The sequence below is a fragment of the Crocodylus siamensis genome, chromosome 2 (genome assembly GCF_052110815.1).
Source record: "Crocodylus siamensis isolate JL-2025a chromosome 2, ASM5211081v1, whole genome shotgun sequence".
In the NCBI taxonomy this organism is placed as follows: Eukaryota; Metazoa; Chordata; order Crocodylia; family Crocodylidae; genus Crocodylus; species Crocodylus siamensis.
This window is the reverse complement of record NC_143396.1, coordinates 48,313,239-48,326,833: the sequence shown is the minus strand read 5'-3', so window position 1 is coordinate 48,326,833 and position 13,595 is coordinate 48,313,239. Positions and strand designations below refer to the sequence as shown.

At 42.8% G+C, this 13,595-nt stretch overlaps 1 protein-coding gene across 4 annotated transcripts in view; it reads right to left on the bottom strand.

Annotated features, from left to right (window-relative positions):
• N4BP2 (NEDD4 binding protein 2) overlaps positions 1–13,328 on the bottom strand; it is a 67,605-nt gene extending 54,277 nt beyond the window's left edge. For 2 of the 4 annotated variants that reach the window (XM_090035784.1, XM_090035787.1), the window contains exons 1-3: positions 12,967–13,328; positions 6,052–6,161; positions 5,578–5,743 (exon numbers count right to left, since the gene is read on the bottom strand). The gene's annotated coding sequence lies outside the window, so the exon portion shown is untranslated. The remainder of the gene's footprint in view (positions 1–5,577; positions 5,744–6,051; positions 6,162–12,966) is intronic. The other 2 variants (XM_090035786.1, XM_090035785.1) reach the window with 2 other exon arrangements.
• Positions 13,329–13,595: the final 267 nt, after the last annotated feature.

The following is a 13,595-nucleotide window of genomic DNA, read 5'->3' as shown; positions in this document are numbered from 1 at the left end:
GAGGCAGAGGCTCAGCTGCATTTTCCCCCTGCCTGCACTGGTCAGTCCTGAGCGGCACTTGGCTCCACCACCACTTCTGCTGGCTGGTACCGACCTGGCCAGCCTCCTCCCATCCCCAGCGGCACATGGGAAGCTGACTTCAGCTGCGTGCTGCTCTGGATGGGACAGACCTGCCCGGGTCGGCACCAGCCAGCAGAGGCAGCAGCAGAGCCATGTGCCGCCCGGAACTGACCAGCGCAGGTACAGGAAAACACAGCTGAGACCCTGCTGCTCCAGCCAGGCTCGTCCTGTCCCGAGCAGCACATGGCTACTCCTCTTCCCACACGCACCGCGTTGGCAAAGTCAAGCTGATGCGGTGCATGTGAAAACCTAGTCCCTTCTCCAGCCCTTCAGCAGCCATTACGAAGCTGCTGAGGGGCTGGGGGAGAGACAAGGGGTGGGAACGAAAGTAAACAGTGTTTACTCGTTTCCCATCGCAGCACCGCAGGCCACAGAAAATGCCTCAGTGGACCGCATGGCAGCCCATGGATCATATGCTGGACAAGACTGCATTACTCTAACACAGTTTAGAAAATATTATACCTTTTCTGTCTGTCAAAGCAGGCCTACGTGAAAGACAACAGCTTTAAGAAAAACAATTAAAATTACCTTTACATTTCACCTTTTGTGTTGGCCAGTATAGAAAGCAATCTATATGTTTACTTGGCACCCATGGTTTAGTGCTTTTAACTGAATTTTAGCAGTTAAGTTGTAGCCCCTTGATGTACATTATTTTGTGTGCTTTGAACTTTTATTAACTGAAGGTAAAAATTAACTTTTTTTTATTCAAAACAAAACTCTAGCACTGGAGTAATCTTGGTGTGCAGGAGGGCAAAGAAAGTCCAATTGCTGCTGCCTACTCAAAGATTTGGCGAGACCAAGGCTGACTGTGCTAAGCTCCTCCACCTCTGTATAGCCACACAGGAACCAACCTTTAAAATTTCGTAGTAATGTTATTTGAGGTATAACATCACATTACCAAAAAAAGATTTCAGATCTAATACTATATGTAGTTTGAGATCACACTAGAATGTCAAACTAATCAGGGAGGATATTTTGCTTTGGTTTTCATAAAAAAACCCAAAAAAACAGGCTGCACCAGTCAATAAGGGTTCTTTGGATAGTGAAGGGGACAAACTGAGGCATGAGATAACACAAACAGTCAGAAAGCTTTCGATGGGTTGGAATGAATTCAAGTCAGCAGGACATGATGAACTTCATCCCAGGGTACTGAAGGAATTGTCAGAAGAGATCTCAGAGGACTTGTCAATAGCATTTATGAAGTCATCAGAAATGGGTAAGGTATCAAGGGACTTGAAAAGGTCTATATAGTGCCCTTTCTTAAATAAACAGGCAAAGAGAAGGACCTGGAGAATGTTGGGAGCTACAGACTGATTAGCCTCACCTCAAAATACCCAAGAAGTTACTGGAGCATATCATAAGGAAATCTACCTGCAAGCATCTGGAGACGCAAAGGCTGAAAACAAGCAGATAGCATGGATTTACTATGAACAAATCATGTCAAACAAACTCTACCTCCTTGTTCAACAAAATAATTAGTTGGTGGAAGAAGGAAATGCAGTAGATATCGTGCATCTGGACTTCAGCAAGGCTTCTGACAAAGTCCCCCTAGAGAAAGCTACAATTAGGTGGATAACCAGCTGGCTCAAAAGCTGCAAACAAAGGTTAATGGATCCATGTCAGAATAACAGCAGGTTTCAAGTGGAGTCTGTCCTGGACCCAATGATGTTCAACATGTTTATTAATGATCTGAATGTTCGCATAAAGAGTTTCTTGAGCAAATTTGCAGATGACACAAAACAGGCAAGGACTGAAAAACATACTGGAGGAAACGAGTGCGATTAAAAAAAAAAAGATGTTGCATTACAGAAAGCCTGGAAAACTGGGCTGGAGCTAACAGGCTCAATTCAATGCTGACAAATGCAAGGTGCTGAATCTCAGGAAAAATAATCAAAAACACAAGATAGGTGACAACTGGCTGCATGGCAGCACTACAGAGAATGACCTAGAAATCTTGGCAGATCACAGACTCAACATAAGTTTGCAGCATGTTGCAGCTGCACAAAAGGCAAATGCAGTTTGCCAATTCATCAGTAGAAGCACTAGGTGCAAGACATGGAAATGAATGAGACAAGTCTCTTTATTCAGAACTAGTTATGCCTCATTTAGAGTAATGTGAGAAGGTCTGGGCTTCACATATTAAAATAGACACATGGATCCGGAGGCATGAGATAAAAATGATAAAGGGCTTGGAAGGCAAATCATGAGATCAGGTTGAAGGAAATAGATACGCTCAGCTTCTGGAAAAGACAACTGAGAGAGAACATCATAGCCATCTTCAATATCTGAAGGGCTGCCATAAAGAAGAGGGAGAACACTTTTTCTCTTGCTGCAGGGGGCAGAACACAAACCAATGGATTAAAGTTGCTGCAAAGTAGGTTTAGATTAGTATCAGGAAAAACTTCTTTACTGTTAGAACAGCAAGAAAGTGGAATAGACTGCCTAAGGAAGTTGTGGAATCTCCATCAACAACAGGTTAGATAAACATTGGTCAGGGATGATATAGGAGCACCTATGCCTATACTCTACTATATATTCCCCATACCTTCTGGGCTTTGCTAATTGCCACCTGGGCCCAAGAAGGAATCTTTCTCCCCTCCTGTTGCTATCCTAAACTCCTCTTCTTCACAGTAAGGGTGGCCAAAATTTGGAATGGGCTTCCAAGGGAGGTGGTACTCTCCCTTACCTTGGGGGTCTTTAAGACAAGGCTGTATAGGCATCTGACCCCAACACGCTTTCCTGCCTAGGCAGGGGGTCAGACTCGATGATCTGTTGAGGTCCCTTCTGACCCTAGCATCTATGGATCTTAAGAGCTGGGAAAACCCAACTTTTTTCCTACTACAGATATGGCCAAAATGTTATAGCATGTAAAGAATCATTTCTAGTAATTAAAAACTATGCATTGTCTCAATCAAGCCTTCAGCAGCCCACTGGGTGTCTGGGTGTCTCCTCAACCCAGGCTCACTCTGCCACTACCCCTATCATGGTACCTGCTGCCTGACTGCCAGATCCAGCCATGTATTGCCCACCACTCCAACTCAACCCCACATGACCTGCCACTGCAATCTGGCTTAATGCCACCCAATCCGGTTCCATGAGGCCAACCTACAGATCTAGCTGCGAGCCAAAATGATCTACAAGACCCTCCACCAGTCTGGAAATTTGGCAGCAGGGGAGTGGCATTTAACACTGCCACTGCTCCTCTACTGCTGCCAAATTTCTGGACCCTGGGAGAGCCACACAGGCTCCAGGGGCTGGATCTGGATCTGGCCCAGGTGCCAGAGGTTAAGCACCCCTGCTCTTCTGCCATTAGATGGCCAGATAGAGCACACACCCTGACAGGCTTATCCCTGGAATGAACCACTATTAAGTTAAATGACCCACAATTAGCTTACAGAAACACAGAACATTGTGGGGGAAGGAAGTGCTATCCTATCCTGCCTATTTCACAAGTACTTGAAGTGGAACAATGGGTGTGAACAGCTATAGGGATAAAAGGCTTTCTCCTGGGAAAAATACAACTTTACAGCCATGTAGGCAACCATCAATCCTCTGCATCATGGTGTACATGTAAGAGGTCTAGTCAAGTGTCTGATGAATCTGCTTGTGGCTGATGAGCCCAATTCAAGAGTGACACAATTTGTTACAAGTTTCACAGATCCATGTGTTGTCTGAGCTGGAGTCCAAGTTTACAGCATGCCACTTTCTTCTTCTCACTTTGCTTCCATCCTCTGGATCAAAACCATTTCTTGTTGAGCTGCACCCCGTACCAGACGTTCCCTCCAGACCGGACAGGATTCTGCGCATTCCTCCCAGCTTTTCATGTTGATGTTGAATTACTTCCTATTTTTGCACACATCGTGGCACTGCCATACAGGACAACCCTGCTTTCTAGAGCCATCTTGAATCTCACTGCAACAACTTTACAACCATACACAAAAGCTAAATTGTTTGTTTTGAAAGTGAGGCTTTAAATGGAATCCCTAAAATAAGGATGTAAGCAGACATAACATTTCTCCCAGAAAAAAGCCTTTGTCCTGGGATCCTGCAGACATACAAGTTCATTCCCCACTTTAAGTAATTGTGAAGTACCCAAGATAAAATGTGCTAACATTCCCCCCTCCCCACCTCCATCAAGCTGTATACATTTGTGAACTCACGGCAGTTCGTTAAGTTAATTGCCATGCAGGGACAGACATATCAGAGGGGAAGCAATGCAGCTTAGAATGGTGACATATATACAGGGCTATATTTCATTTGTTCCAGGTCTTGACTTGGATCAATCAGGACCACCTCAAATGAGATGTCTGTTTAAAGCTAGAATGACAATTAACTTCATTATGCAAGCAAGTTTCCTGTGTAAACCCGTCATATAAGTCTTCCAGGAGACATGATCTAGGCCACAACACATCTGCTAAATGTGGGTGGGAAGTGCTAAATTGTGTTTATACTAAGATTAAACTCAATGAAGCCGAATTGATTGGAAATAACATCATCTTTCTTAGTCTGGGAAAGGTCTACTTTTTTCTTGGCTTTCCAACAATGATAAAGGATTACTAGACAGGATGCAGGTATTTTATTTTTCTGACGTAGTAGGAAAGAGTCCAACATGCATTGTTTACTTTTTGAAAAATAAATATAGGATTATTCAATATAAACAAGACCTCACATATATATCATTTACATGCATACAGTTCACACTGGGGGATGTGGCAGTTGCAGCTATGCAGGATTCCTTAAAATGGATGCTAAAATTCATGAGCAGTTATCCAACAATCTATGAAGCTGGAATAATCACATTATTGTAGGAAAAGAAAAAGAAAAGAGAGTCGAACCAAGGAGGGAAAGCCTAACAAAAGGAAAATGTAGTAAGCCACGGTTTTAACAAGTTTAAGTAAAAAGCTGATAATAAATGCATAGTAAAGTCACACAACCCTTTCAGAATTTTATGTCAGAGGTTACTGCATTTCTTCTACTGTGGAAGAAACGTTAGTATAGTTATTTTTCTACAGTCAATAGTCACTGGATTAGTAACGCCAGCTACATATTTTAGCAATGTGTTAGATTATGAATGACTTAAAAAGTATGCATAAATTAGGTATCCAGCACCAGAAGTTATTAGTTTAAGCCTGAACCATCAGTACTATCCACCCTTACAATTTTGTTTACATCATACAGGCCTTCAGTTCACCTATACAACAAACTCTGACCCTGCCCAACTCTTTACATACAATCTCAAGTGGTATGACTGCTATATAAATTTTAAATTACTCAGAGGAATTAAAAAGACAATAATCAAGTACTTAAACAAATCTGACATTCAATTTTCCAAACCATATATACGCAAAACATATTTCAATGTTCCATTTAACTTTTTTATTCTTAACAAACCTACTGAGACCCTGGAGACCAAAAAGAATTATTGTTCAAATAAAGTAGTAATTCTAAAGAACTTACATTTTGAGCTTCACTGACTACTCCAGCTGTGCTGCCCAGCAATGGATTCCTTCTCATCTTTCTTTCATAAAGACTTTGTAGCTATAGAATATACTTTTCTCTTGCTGTCAGGAAACCATATTGTTGCACATACAAGTTAGGCATCTGTAGGTGTGAACGCACTTTCCTCATGAGGAGAAATTATAAAAATATAAAATCTAATATGCAATTTTCCAATAGACCATATAATGCTTAATAATTTTAAGGACTAAATAATATATAAGGCTAGATATAACTACTATTTCACTACAATTAACCTGGCACTCAAGCTTGAACTCAGTTAGATTTAAGTTGCTTTTCTACAGAAAAAAACTTTTAACTCAACAAAAGGATTCTGTTTCCTAGTTTTAAATGCATGGAATTACATCAGTTACAGAAACAGCACCGTGCATAAAAGTAAAAACAGAAGACAGATCATACTAGAAATAGTCTTACTTGATTTGAATGTCATCAGCACAGTTCTTAACCATCCTGAAGGTGTTCTCACTTCAGTGCCAGTCAGGAAAAGATTCATCCAACCATGGTGGGGAGCTAGGCACAGATATCTAGTGCACAGAAATTAGAATATATCCCTTAATGCACAACTAATCAAGCTGTTTTGTAGCTTCTTCTAGATAAGGAAAAAGAGTGGTTTTATGCAATCAAGTTAACTGAATAGCCCTGGACTAATATGTCCACACTAGAGAGGGGTTTTCAACAGCAGTACTCAGCACAATTGAAAACTCTATTTAGCATGAATGTAGAGTCCTTTCACTCCTTTAAGACAACTTTAATTTTAACATTTTCAGCTTGACTCAGTAGGTAAGGTTGTAACTTTAGTTAATGTATCTGCATTAGAGATAAGTGGGGTTTTCAATCAAGTGAAGCTGATAGACAAAAGACTGAACCCTACAGTCCTAAAATCCATTCTGAAAAAACAAATCATCTTCTAAAGCAAATGTTATGGTTGGTTGATTAAAAGGGAGAATTGATGTTCCCACTGCCTAAAGACATTTTTGCGGAGTTCTTTAGAAAACTGTCTCCACTTTCCAAGCAAAGTATATTGACATTGTTAAACATATGGGGTGCAGAGATCAAAACGCTGCGTATTGTATATGCAATAGGATTTTACAAAGGCAGGCTACATTTACAAAAGGAATTGAAGACACAAAAATTTATAGACTTAAGAGACTGCCATTTGAGCCTCCATGAAAATTTAAGTTCACCTAATTCACATAAAACAACAAAATCTCACGTGGACTCTTCTGAGAAGTCATCCAGAAGGCCTATGAAATATTATTACCTTAGTTAGTAAGACTGATCCTAAATATAAAGCACCTAGAACAGTAAGAACAAGTTGAAGTGTGGTTGATGGAACATAATCTTGAGTTATTTCCTTTTCTTCTAATATTTAAAATTGAAGATCCTTTTCTAACCCAAATCTGTATTTGTGAATCAGGCTGTCACAAGTGCATAAAAAATTTTAAGAATTGCAGTAGCAAAATTGTGAAAGACAGATTGTCTGAATTCAAAATTCTGTCCATTTTTAAAAGGTCCATACTCTCACCCAGTTAGTTATGTGACAGTTCACCAACTTTTTAGATCTATATACTCAAAATGATCCATTAAGCTAAGTGCTAAAATATGAAGTACATAGTTTTTTAAAAATAAGCTAAAGAGAAGTACCTAACTGACTACAGACTTGATAATTATATGCTTAGGTTTTATTTACAAAGTTGCAAGGGTTTTTTTCCCTGTAGACAGCATGTGAACTTCCTCTCTCCAAATCCCCGAGTTGTTTTCCCTTAGTTTAAAAGAAAAAAAAAATATATATAGGAAAACTGCTGAAAGAAATTAGCTGGAGACATTTTCGTAAGAACAAGAACATCAAAGGAGCCAATTCAGTGTTCTCCCACCCATTTAATTTAAATGAACTATAAATTTCCAAACGGGCATTTAAATATATGTAATAAATGGTATGGTAATCCAAGAAATACAGATAAAGACAGGACAGTTCTTAAGACTATTTAAAACAATTGTTACAGAACCAGAAACAGAGCTGGAAAGGATTTTGAGAGGTCATCTTTCCTGTCTAAAGACCAAGTCAACTATACCAAAACCATTCCTGGCTGGGCAGATTTTTGTTTAACCTCTTATTTAAAGCTTCCAGAGTTAAAAGTTTCAAAACCTACATATGTGATACTTTCCTATATTTAATTACTCTTACAGTTAGCAAGTTTCCCTAAAGCTTAATTTAAATCTTCCTTACCATATTTAAGCCTATTACTTATTGTCCTATCCCAGTGGATATGGATAAGTTTATAACCTTCCACATCTCAGCAGTCATCCATATTTGAGAAGTGTTATCAGCTCTCCCCATAGCCATCTCTTCTCTAGGCAAAATAGACTCCATTTCTCAATCTTCTGCCACAGCACGTACTTTCTAGACCTCTGATCACTTTTGTTGCTCTAACTGATCTAATCTCTTCTGAAGCATGGTACCCAAAAGTTGACACATTAATCTAGCTGAGGCCTTACTACTGCTGAGTAGAGTGAAAAATTGTTTTACATTTAAAACATATAGGAGTCCTGTTTATATATCTCAGTATGTTTGCTTTTTCCATGACAATATACTCATCTCCTTCTCCAAAATGAATTTTACCTTCCATAGCTGCTCTCACTGGTAGCATTTTAAGCAGATTTAACTAAGACTCATCTAAAGAAATGTTCTCTCTCAGAATGTGAAATACTGAGTCAAAAGTTTTGATAACTATTCTGATGCATGTAAGTGGGATGTTTTGCATGCTTTATCTGCTTTGCTGGGTTTTTTTTACCTTTTACCTTAAAAGTGACCTTGTGCAATTATTTATAAATTCAACAGATTCTTGCATGAGGGTAGAAAATAAACCCTACTTTAAGTAGCAAAGAAGATATGTAGAGTGCAAATAGAGATAGGACAAGAAGTGCCCAATAAAACACAACAGTGCAAACAAGGTGGGCAGGGACAAGAAGGTAACTGTGACTTCTGGAAATGTTAGAAGAAAGCTGCCAGTTGGGAAAGGGTCAAAACCTTGGCAGTGTGCAGCCCTTTTTTCCATTCCAGGCTGGGAACCTTGGCGGCCAGAGGGACACAGCAGTAAACCATTATCAGAGCTATTATGAGTCACAGGAACTGGGCTCCAATAGCATACTCTGCTCAATCCACAAGGAAATTGCTTTGGTGAGGACTCTGTTGGTGAACATAGAGTCCCAATAAGAATTCTCCAGGTGACAAAGGACTGGAGCTAATCTTCTCCTGGCTTCACATATTGAAAATTGATGAGGGGGAGTAAACAAGATGGGAAGTGAATGGCAGCTAGGGAACATCTTCTATAGAAAAGTCTGCTTGCTGAGAACATGAATTAAGTCCTGCTGCATTTGTGCTTCCACCCCCTCAGTTTTCTCCTCTATTTCCACAGTTCCTTTGCTGAAATCAATCAAAGCTGCTTTCTGCCATTCTCTGGCCAGGATGAACACTCAACCAGCCTCTCCACAACTCTTCATTTAAAGAATTCCCTCCAGTCCCTCCCACATTTCATTTTGGTTCACTTTCTCTGCAGAATCAAGCTCACTATATGATGAGTTATGGTTAGCATTTGTGGCCTTAAAGTTATTGAAGATTTAGGTGCCAAAGATGAGAAAAGTATCAAGCCAGTTACTAATGATTATTTGGTTTCCGAAGTTTCAGAGTTAATGTCTTTCTTTGCCCCACAATTTTGGAAAGCCATCTCCAGAGCCTCTCTTCAGTCTTGGGAGACCCTGGATATGACAAATTGTTTTGAAACTTTACTTCTCTGGAAAGTCATGGTTCTCTCAAAAGCCAGCTGAGAACTTGGAATCACTTTGAAAATCCTTATGAGAATAACAAAAAAAAACAAACCCTGGACACCATTTTCTGGACAGGCAAATCCTAATAACAGTGCACTGATTTCTTACTGCAATGCAACCTAAAGGTTTGGTGTTCAAAAAAACAGAGATACAGTAAAGATATATATTTTGGATTACTTTTTTTTAATTTACTGGGACCAGACAAGGGCAAAGAGGGGCATTTGGAAAGAAGGAGCAGTCATTTCAGCTTGGGTAGTCACTGCCAGGGAGCCAAGCAACATGTGCAATATGGATGAGGTTGGCTTGATGGAGAGAACAGAAGACAGTGCCGGGAAACGGAAGAGAAGGCATTTTCAGCAACCATAGTTGAAGCTCAACATCCTGGACATGTGAATAGTGGCACCACTGTGAGACTAGAACTCACACAGGGCATTTTCTCACACTGGCCCACAATGACTATGCAAACAAATGTCTGTGGCCTAAATCTTGCTGTGTGCTAATAGCTAAGGGAAATGCAAGTTTGCTTACTATATTTTTCCTGCTGAAGGTCTGGGACTCACCAAGTGTGGCCAAGTTGGCTAGCAATATATAGGAGGAGGTTCTCTGAGCTGGGGTGAGGGGCCAGGGCCCTGATTGGGTTCCTGTCTTGCAAACAGTCACTGGCTGTCAGGGTTGTCCTTTTGTAAGTCTATCACACTGTCCTCAGAACATGCAGTCCCTTCCCTGCATCCACCACAAAAGTACAGCTCAGTGCTGGAGACACCTATCAAGATCTAGTCCAACTCCTTGCAGTATGACAAGGCAGTTAACATTCTTCACAGCCCAACAGACCCTTTACCTCAGAGCAGTAATATGTGGTGTTGCTGCAATTGCCCAAAGGCTGCCACTTCTTTGCCAATGGCCTTGTATACCACCTGGTTGCCGTGGTTCTGAGGATACACCTTGCCTTTGTCCCAAAGTGCGAAGAAGCCTAGGATTTTGACATGGGGCCAACTTTAACAATGACAGGAACTATTCAGAGGTTTGCAGTGTGCACAGAAGCATGTGTAGATCACATTCAAGCATGAAGACAACAGCTACATGCCAGTATTTACATGGAAAAGTTTAAACACCTGGTCACTGTACCCCCAAAGGTGCACAAGCCACATATACAGAGAGAGGTCAGGTCACTGAAGAGTTTAAAGCAGTGTGGGACCACGTTTGGAGGGTCAATCAAGACAGAGAGGCATAAACACAAACAGCACACCAAGATGAAGACAGATCAAAATTTCTCAATTTACATCGCTTCAAGGGGTTGTCACACAAATGCAACTTATTTTTATACTGGGCACAGAAAGAGTGTATGCAATACTAACTTGTTCGTGTAGACAAGTCCTTATAATGTTGTGCTGAGCAAAAGTTACTGAAGGCTCTTGTCTACACTAGAGTTCCTAACACAGGTCATTCTTTCGACAACCTTTCCATTGTAAACAAGAACTTGGAGCTAGTAATCTAGCAACTTTTATAGCTGAATCCATATTTTAATAGACTTCTACACAGTGATCTGCTTCCATTATACCTGAAACGTAGTAAATTCTTTAAGAAAGGTCTGTTGTTTTATTCAACTTTGCTTTGATTTGGCAGAGGGCTGTATCAGCCTACAAAGAATGGCCAAAGGCAACAGGTCATGAAAATAAGTTTCAAATATACCAGTTACAGGAGTTACAGGACCCTGCTACAACACATTTTTATCTAGCAGTTTGATTAAAAGAGTTGTTCTATTTTGTCAGACAGCAAAGGTCAGAGCAAACTTCCCACTGGATGTATAGTACAAACTAGTGTTGCACTTTGGTTACCTCAAACAATTTCAAATGTGGCAGAGATGGTACCTAAAAGCCTGAGCTATACTAATATCTTAATGTTTTCACTGCTCCACATTTACAGCTGCAACACCACCACTTCCAGCCTACATTACTGTCATATATGTTCCATCAAGAAAGAGGAGGGGGGAAGGGTAATACCATAAAAAACAAATCTAAAGAACACTTAAAGTATTTTCTTTACAAGTGCACTGAATTCTTAGTATGACATGTTAAATAACTATTCATTTAAATGATCCATCCAGAAGTTAACACTTAGATTTAATGCCTAGGAAATAGGTGAAGAATGATTCAACTAACTTTCTCTCTCTCTTTTGTTTAGCTGAAGTCATCACCAAAAAACATGTGCTAGGATTTAAGCTGAAGCTTATTTTATTTCTTGATCATTTGCTTTGATTTTTTCCCCACTCATAACTTCAGCAGAAGAGGGGTACAAGTCTTTAAAAGGTGCAGATTGAAAATATGTTGGGGAGGGAGTATTGTAAACATTTAATAAGTAGCAATCAAGTTGTTCTCATTGCTTAGTGAAGGAATGAGAGAAGCTCTCTAGGAAATGCCATGAAAACAAGCACATACTTTTAGGTAACATCTACTCTACCAAAGTCAATTGTGTTGATGCACCTGACCACAGCATGGGTACTCCTTTAAAGTGGATCCACACTGCAGATGGAAACCATGCTTTAAAGCAGTGGTTCTCAGTCTTTTCAGAGACAAGGAACTCCCCAGAAAATCTCAGCTCTTAGCTTTCACTTGCTTTAATTATGGACAAAATAAGAGTGCAATTCTTCAGGTGCAGAAAGGCCATAACAGGTCAGAAAGTTTCTGAAGCTCTGGACTCCTATTCAATATCTCTGGGTTTATCTGGTGAATCAAGTATAGGTGTCAGCACAGCTAACCACTTAATATTGCGCAGCACCTGGCACTCCTTTAAAGGAATGCAATTTCAAAAGCACGCTGTCAGCAAACCAATGTCTCAGTGTTAGTCACAACTCAGGTGACTAGACACTGAACAAAATGAATGTGATTTCCTTCAAATATAATGTTCTGGCATCCAGTCAGTTCTCCCTGCAGCTTCAAAGGCCTGCCTTGGTCCAGATGAAAAGGGAGGGCACTACTGGCTTTTAACAGCTAACTGCTGGAAATCGTAAAGAATCACCTACTAGACCTGCCCACCGGTTTAATTTTTAGGGGCTCCTTGCAAACTTTTGTATTGAGGGATCTGTCTGAGAGTCAAGAGCAACTGTGAAGCTGGGCCAGGCTCAGTCCTCCAGCAGGCTGAGCTCTCTGTTCCGGGGAACGGGTGTTGAGGAGCCGAGGGGCGCTAGGAAGTGCTGCAGCTCCACGTCCTTTCGGTCTGGGGGGAAGATATGAACAGAGCCACCGAGAACCTGACCAAGACGCCGCAGCAACGACGCCTGGAAAGGGGGCGCGGGCGCTCTCGGCCTCCCAGGCCGGCTCCGGCCCCCGCAGCCGCCTCCTTCCCCCACCCCAGGCGAAGCCGCGCGGGTCACTTCCTACATCCAACCAGTCCAGGACCCCGCGCGGCAGCATGCAGGGCGCCCCGGGCCCGCGGCCTGGCCCAGCCGCCGCGCAGCCCCGAGGGAGAAGCAGTCGCAGCTCCGCGACCCGGCCCGGCCGCCTTTACCTCCTGTGGCTCCTGCCTGGCAGCGCCCGCGCCGCGGATGGGAGTGGGGTGAGGGCCGGGGCCTGTGCCCGCCGCTGCTGCTGCAGCCTCCGTGCTCCGAGGCGGGGACAGAGGCGGCTGCTACGCGGCGACGGCAGGAGCGGAGCGAGGGGGAGGCTCCGGCGGAGCGTGCGCCGCGGGGACACAGTGCCGCTCTCTGTCCGGCCGGGGAAGGGCAGCCCAGGAGGAGGTTTCGCCCTTCCCTGCCCCAGGAGCAGCAGGGCGCGCCTGACCCTCAGCCCGCGCCGGCTCGCTCGGGGCCGAGGCCGGGGCGCGGCGCCCGGCCTCAGCGGCGCCGCCACCCGGTTAGCGCCAAAACCAGGAGCCGGCCCGGGCCGGGAGCCGCAGGAGCCGGCTCTGACTGGAGCTGCGGCTAGCGGGGTGATCAGCGCCCCCCATGGAGGACACGGGACACGGGCCTGCGTAAACAGGCTGGGGAGGAGGGCATGAGTTGCCGGGGGAAGTGCTGCCACCTCCCTCGCTGGACGTGTTCCAGAAGAGCTGGGGAGGTGTCATTAGGGTCATGGAGAGGTAGGGCTGAGCCAGGCCAGCCCACGCCTCGGGCAGCATCAGCCCCATCCAGACCACCC